At 49.7% G+C, this 7,646-nt stretch overlaps 1 pseudogene across 1 annotated transcript; it reads left to right on the forward strand.

Annotated features, from left to right (window-relative positions):
• Positions 1–5,205: 5,205 nt before the first annotated feature.
• Positions 5,206–5,510, forward strand: LOC104161881 (annotated as a pseudogene). Its single transcript, XR_696451.1, has one exon. The product of XR_696451.1 is annotated as an androgen receptor pseudogene (transcript).
• The last annotated feature ends 2,136 nt before the right edge of the window (positions 5,511–7,646 follow it).

Genomic DNA, 7,646 nt, shown 5'->3' on the forward strand with positions numbered 1-7,646 from the left:
CCGCTGGTGGCCGTTGGTAGCCATGGCTTCCCGGGGTAGCAGGGAGACTCCTCCAGGACCCTTCCCTTGTCTGCCTGGGTGGGTTGGGACTGGGATCCTGCCACTGCCCTTCCCATGGGATTGCTGGGCTCCCGCGCCAGGGTCAGGGATGAGGAGCCAAATCCAGCTCCCCGGTCTGCAGCCAGCGGAAGGGCTTCGTAATGCCACCCAAAACAAGCATGCTCTTGTTTTTAAGTTCTTTTTCTGGTGAAGTTTCCTTCAGTAAGAGAAAGCATACATCAGTGTAACCTTCTTCTGCAGGACACACTGACAAAATTAATGCTAATACTGATAGCGGCCCCCCCCCTTTTTTTTTTTTTGCTTAAGCACTTTGGGTCACCCTGACCTGTTCTGCCTGGTCTGTTTTACATTTGTTTTGAATGTCGGCTTAAAGGCAATTGTTAAAAACATGCATGCTGTGAGTTTGTCCACAGTTATTTCTCCCACAGTAGAGGGGCAGAGCATTTAAAAACGCTTCCAGGCCCCAGACAGTTGTTTTTAACTGCCTGTTAATTACTAGTCACTTGTAGGCTATAATCGAGCTGCCTGTGACCAGCAGACCTGCAGCTTTGTGTGTGTAGTGGGAGGAGGAGGTGACACGCGGGATACTTTATTTAGGACTCTCTGCTTTGGCACAGGACGGCACTTCATTATTGATTGAGATCACTCTGACCCGCAGGCTGAAATCCATTAAACAGAATCTTCTCTCCTGATCGACACTGTAAAGCCTAAGAGAAGGAAAAGAAAAAAACAAAAAGTGATAATGCCGGTTTCATGTGCTCGGTTCACTCTCCTGCCTTTCACACAGCACCAATTCCTACTGCAAGCGCAGGTGCCGGCACGGCCGCACCGATCCTGCCAGCCCCCGTGCACGGGAAGCGTGCCGCTGCACACACGGCGGCACCGATCCTGCCAGCCCCCGTGCACACGTGGGCATCCAGACCCCTCTGTCCGGCTGCCGTCCGGACCCTGCGCACCACTCAGCCAGCACAACTCCTGATGAGGTGCAGAGCTCCGGGTTTAAGGCACCTCCTGTTCGTTTGCTGCCGGGGCATTTTAATCGTGGTGTGTGAGGTCCCGTGGGCTGTTCCCGTTGTGAGAACCAAGCGCCCGTGCCCTGGACCGGCGCTGGCAGCCCGCCTGCGCTGCGGGGTGTCTCGGCCAAAGCTCTGCTGTTGCACCTTCAGCCTAGCGACTGCGCTCCACGTGGGTCCTGTCTTGGGGCAAAACCTCCCAAACATGTAAAATTCAGTTCATTTCGTTGATGGTAGGGCTAGAAAACTACTGTAATAACTGCTGGTATCTTGTAAAAGCCCAAGGCATGAGGCATACCTGTATTTAGTCCTAATTCAGGTCCAGTTGCTGTGGTTAAAATGGAGCTCATGTCTTAGAAAAATGTTTGATATCGATGTAAGCATTTCCAGCAGTGGAAAATCTAACACTTTTTTTTTTTTTTGCCACACAGTTGCAGTAGTTAATTATGTTCAGTGTTGCGATAGATGTACCTTATTTTTCATCTTGTCCGTCCTTGATTTCCAGCAACTGGATCTTTATTACAGCTTTGCTTGCTAGACTGAAAAACCTACTTTTATTGAATTTCTGTCCCTGCAGTGGGTATTTGTTGGCTGCGACTTCATAACCCTTTAGCCTTCTGTATAGCCACCTAAGTGAAATTCTTCACTTCCTTGGTCCGAGGTGTGTTATCCAGTCTTTACTATTCTTACGGCTCCTGCAGTTTGCTAACACTGCCCTTGCCCGGTGAACATCTGATCGCATCTTCCCGGTGTCAGCAGCGTCAGTGCTTGGAGGCAACGGTAAGGTGCTCTCCAGGCCCGTGTCTTGCTCCTTCATGTGGCACAGGAGCTGTTAGCCCTGTGTCCACTGAGCCATCCGGCCAGCTCAGGCCTCCGTGTTTGTCCATCAGCTCTTGGGGCGAGGTCAGGCTCCCGAGGATGGAGTTCGACATCCATGGAATATGGCTCCCTTGTTCAGTTCCTCGGTGTATCTGTTTACAGTGAAATGTACTTTGCGTTCATAGACTGAGCTTATCATCAGACCTTGATCAGTCTGCTCAATGATCAAGCCTTAGTGTTTGTTAATGTTTCCCATCTATGCATTGTCATACAGACTTTTTTAGTAGAAATGGTCAATTTTCTTTTTGGAATGAATGTAGACATTCACTAGCAAAGGGCCATGAACAGCCCTCGTAAGAAACAAATCTGTCTGATATTGTTTCAACATTTATAGTTACTTTTGAGATGTATCACCTGGGTGATTTAAAATCATTCAGCAGTCTGATCTGACATCATTCGAGGTTTTTTAATTCATGCGGGACAGACTGACTCAGATCTCTTAAACGTCTGCTATACCAGTACTGTTATAATTATCAACGGAAATCATCGTGCCAGAAAAGATTGATCGCTTGACAGCATCTGGTTTTGACAAGCCACGTGTTGATGTTAATAAAAAAATCTAAAGAACAGGGTATAAGTCAAGTCCTGATTCAGCCTCTCTGACATTTCACCCGCAGCTGAAATCAGCAGGTGGTGCCTGAAGAAATCCTGGTGCAGGATTTCTCTGTCATTGCTGGTGCAAAAGCAATTTTTTTCCAGGTCCCCAGAACTTCCCCGAGTCCCAGCACTCATGAAAAATCTGTGCTGGATCCCAGAGCGCTCCTTCACCAGGGCTTCAGAAACGCCAGGCAGGAGGGTGGGCAGGGGAAGTGGCTTAAAATGTCTGTCACTTTGATAATCACTCTATAGCATACTCCCTAGGGATTACCGTATAATTATGTCCTTTAAGCTTTTTGCCAAATACGTATGATATTGTCACCGGGGCGGCTCAGGGCGGTGCTGTGCCAGCAGCTGCATTTCGAGGGTTCCCGGGTGCTCGTGTCCCTGCTGCCAGCCGAGCCGGTGAACCGCCTGTTTTCCCCCACGCGTGCTGGGGTTCATCCGTCTGTGGTTTGGAGAAGGGCAGTCTAGACTTCTGCCTAAGTTAGCTCATCCTGGAATAAAAGAAGAACAGATGTCCTTAATTTCTGGTTTTTGATTTCTGGTTTTGTTCCCCGTAGCTGCTGAGTAGGAGCTACCACCAAAAAGGGGTTTTGCACAGGTGACTCAATATAAGCTACTCTTTACCTTTGAAACTTTTCTCCATCTGGTAACATCAGTGTTTCAGTGATCTGTGGAACAAGTGCTCCTGGAAAGCACAAACATAAGGCTCCTCTGATGAGAGCAGTTATCGTCCACCTTCACTGCGCTCCGACACCGAGGGGTTTGGTTTACGGCTGCAGTCTCAGAGCCAGCCGGGTTGGTTGCTTGCTCTCTTCTTACTTCACTCAATATCTTTTAGTACTAGACAATTTAATTTTAAGAAAAAACCCAAACATTTAAAACAAACAGTGTGTGTGTTTTATGCAGCGTGGGTTTGGCTCCATTTACACCCAGGACCTGATGGCCGCTGATGATTATTCTTCTGAAGATAGGGTGCATTTTTTATTTCTTTTAAGCCGGGGAACTTTTCTTTCCTGGCAGCACTCCCGTCTCTAAAGGTCCAGTACCAAGCACACCCATGAGACATGGTTTCTGCCTCAGGTGGAGTCAGCCCCGGTGCCCCCTTCCCGAATTAACGCCAGGTTGTTTGGAAAGAAGGGATCAGCGTTCTGCACTCCCCTCCTTCCACGCTGCTTGTCAAACACACAACCTGGGCGCAGCTTCCAGGGGGAGCGGAGCCGTACCTGTCCCGGGGGATCAGCTCTCCGGGGCTCGGAGAGGAGAGCGGCGGGATCTGGGTGCCCTGGCTGGCCTGGCAGCCGAGCGGACGATGGCTGAGGGACGTCGCGCTGCGCTGCAGCCCTGCTTTCCTGTTGCTCTCTTTTGGTTTTATTGCTCTTTTCTCCTCCTTTTTTGTAGAGCAGCCTGCCTTAATTGCTCGTACAGTAGATCATCCAAAGTACGTTACTTAAAGATCAACACTTTGAATTGATTTACAAAGCTGCACTTTAACTTGACGTTTTTATGTTTCGCTGCTTATTTTTCTAATTACGGCTGAAAGGAAATTTGAGATAAGTATCATGTAATGAAGGAGCCAAAACCCCAAGGACAATTGGTTCGGTGTTATGTTCTCTGCTTGAATTAAACAGTTGGCTTTTTTTCTGTAATTAATTAGGGGTTTTGGAGTTGGTAAGGGGTAAAAGCGGTTCCTATCTGCAGTAGCCTGCCAACCTGTGTTGTGCTGAACACTGACATGCAGATATCAAATTAGGTGAACACTGACTCTCCAAGAATTCTGAAGTCACACATCTGAAGCTCCTGGTGTATATCTCACTAGCAGATCAGCATCTGTAATTAACAGTTGGGTGCACAGGAGAAACTTTGTCACAGGGACATGGGCACAGTTGTTGGCTGCCTGTGGTCCCAAGCCCACAAGACATCTTTGCTGATGTTGCTCTTGAAGCTGGGCAGCAGACCAAGGCCACCCCTGCTCAAGTCTTCTCCTCGTCGGCGGGCTAGCTGGGGAGATTCCAGGGAAACAGCTGTGGAACCACCTGCTGGCTTTTAAAATCTATTTTCCATAATATATTTATAGAGTAGGGACCTGGCTGGGAGAGCTTGGTTATGGGGCAGCAGGCATTGCAGGAGCCCCGGGCAGGGAGAAGGTTTTTATCTCGGTTGCATCCCGTTTCCTCTCTGGCCTGGGATGGAACAATCCCACTTGAGCATCCAAGTGCAAAGGCTTTTTTCCCTGGAACATGACCATCTACTGAGTTTATTTGCTTGCATTACTTCCCTTTTTAATTGCATGTGAGCAGTTGTTTGAATCAAGTCGCCTCTTCTCTCTTTCCATGGTTCTTCCTCTCCATTTCTAAATGGGAGTTAATGTGAGACCGGTCACGGCTGAGGATGTAAATGATGTTTGTTCTTTTCCATGTAAGATTAATGAGCAAATGGATTTCTTGGTGCAGTGTGTGCTTCCTTTTGTCCTTACGTGAGGTCTGCAATGCCAGGGCACTCCGTGGGCAGCGTGCACTGAAAGAGTAGCTGCTGCTGCTCGTCGTCAGTTTTCCTTTCCTTGTAAATATAAGTGATGGAGCTGGAGGCTGAGAAACCTCAAGCTTTTTTATTTATTATTTTTAAGTCTCACACTAACGTGTCATTTCCACAGCCCGCAAGCTGAAGAAGCTGGGTAACCTGAAGACGCAAGATGACATGGAGGCAGCCAGCTCATCCAGCCCCACGGAGGAGCAAGCTCCCAAGATGGTGATGACGCGCATTGATGGGTACGAGTGCCAGCCCATCTTCCTCAATGTCCTGGAGGCCATTGAGCCTGGCGTGGTGTGTGCCGGCCACGACAACAGCCAGCCGGACTCCTTCTCCAACCTGCTGAGCAGCCTGAACGAGCTCGGGGAGAGGCAGCTGATCTACGTGGTCAAATGGGCAAAGGCCTTGCCGGGTGAGAAGGAACGCTAACGGATCCCGTCCCTTCCCTGGCATGTTCCTTAAAGCTCCCTGCTTACATCATGGGGGGGTGGGTTCAAAGGAGGTGGTCTGCAGCCCGTGTCCCAGCATCACATGGTTCCTTGGAGGAGCATCTTCACAGGGCAGCAGTCTGCGTAGTATCTGTCTCTGTAAAGCAGGCTGCAGCAGCATCGGGTTTGTCTCCTTTGGGTGGCTGGTTGATGGGAGAGGTGACTAAGGGGTGACAGAGTATGTCAGAACTTAGGCTTTGGGTTCTGATAACCCCCAGCACACGGTACCCTGTAGGCATGCGGCTGCTTCCCCGCATGGGAAGGGCTGTCGCTGGTCGGAGGTTCAGGGTCTTCCTCTCTTCCCACCCTCCCTGCAGGGGTTTTTGCTCCACTTTCAGGGCTGTGTCCACCAGACCTGCAGATGTCTTCTCAACACAAGTATTAGCCCCATCCCGTAACCTGCATGAAGTGGTGAAAAGGGTAAATTCCCCAAGCGAATCGGAAGTGTGCCACTTCGTGTTGTGAAAGTGCGATGGGGGAAACTGGGCTGAAGGGAGCTGAGGCTTGAGAGATGGGGCGAATCCTTCCTCCCCATTTTTGCATTTTGCAAGCCAATTAATTGTAAAATAGCAAAAGAGAGATACAAAATCCCAAAGTGCTTTTTCCTGGCAGTCGGGTTGCTCTTGTATGACAGGCTGGTGGAATATATTTATGATGCATTCAGACTTGTGATACGGGAGTACGTTTGGGTCAGGAGGTTACCAATGGTAATAGTTAGCAGGTGCTGTAAATGAAAACATCCTGGTGATAGATGTGTTTTGTTGAATACACTCCAGAAGTTACCAGTCTGTAACATGCTGCCCGTTGCGTGTTGTAGTCCTGCCAGCTGAATGAGTGAAACTACGGAAGACCGAGATCACTCTGGGTGCAGTGGGATCCACTTCACCTTCCAGCATCCCTGAGACTGGGGCGTGGGAACGATACCAAGCTGCCTTCCTCACCCTGGCCCTCTTCCCCAGGAGATGCCACAGAAAAGATGGATCCTACGCTTTATGTGTGGGGTGATATGACCAAAGGAGGAAACTGAGGCAAAATAAGTTTGCCACTGTATGCCAAAAGCTGGTGATGAACTGTAGTCAGACATTTGATGTTCCCAGAAATTTAGCGGTGCCCCTGGAAGTAGCTTGACTGGTGGTCCAGGGCGGGTGTTAGTCTGAATATGCTTAAATGCAGCGTAGCCCATTCTATGTCTTATATTCTTAAGTCAGAAAAGATTCACCTAGCTTATGAAACCAGGGACAAATTGTGCCTTCTCTTCTGGCTTATCGACATCAGACATCAAAATTGCTTCAGAAAAGTACCCGAAGACCCCACCAACCTGACCGGCAGTCTGGGGCCTGAGGTTGTAAAGCTGCGATAGTGCTAGTGGAAAGGGAGAGTGCTTTGAAAAACATTTTTCATTGTACCCACCCCCTTATCAAAGGCTTTTACTCCGCCGCACCGCACCTCATCTCCGACTCCTTGGTGCCTGGAAGCACGGTGGTGGCGGCTGCTGCACTGCTGCCGCCTGGAGCTGGTGCCCACTGTGCCAGTAACAGCATCTGGGCAAAATTAGTTCTAATCTTCTTTCATCCGAGCGGTCACCGCTCGCTGGGCAGTTGCAGTATAACCACAACCCGCTCCGCAGGCCAGGGGATCCTCTCCTGGGTGGGTGTGTGGTGCTGGGATGCTGCCGGGCTGCCCTCCCCATCCCGCCGTCTGCGGAGCCGGTGCTGGCCTGACCGTTAGCATCACTGTATCCGGAGCGAGAGGCAAAGCCCGTTTGTTTTCCCCAGCTTTCTCCAGCCATTCCCTGACATGTGCCAACACCAGAGTTCAACAGTAATAACGACAAATTCGCCACTTAGTCATTCTCCGGATACTTCCAGGGAATTTGTTTAAATTATATTTTGGTTGTTAAAGCAGAAGTGGTTTTTGGTTCCTGGGTCTGCAGGTTGGCTAGGCAGTCCGGCGCTCGGCGGGCTCAGGAGAGGGGTGATGCGGGCGAATGCGTGCAGGGGGAGAAGTAGTGGAAACAGAACCCAAGCAATTTAAAACAGCGGGATGCAGTTGTTTTTATCAAAACTGAAAGATCTTC

This window comes from Cariama cristata, unplaced genomic scaffold (genome assembly GCF_000690535.1).
Source record: "Cariama cristata isolate BGI_N322 unplaced genomic scaffold, ASM69053v1 scaffold21045, whole genome shotgun sequence".
Taxonomy (NCBI): domain Eukaryota; kingdom Metazoa; phylum Chordata; class Aves; order Cariamiformes; family Cariamidae; genus Cariama; species Cariama cristata.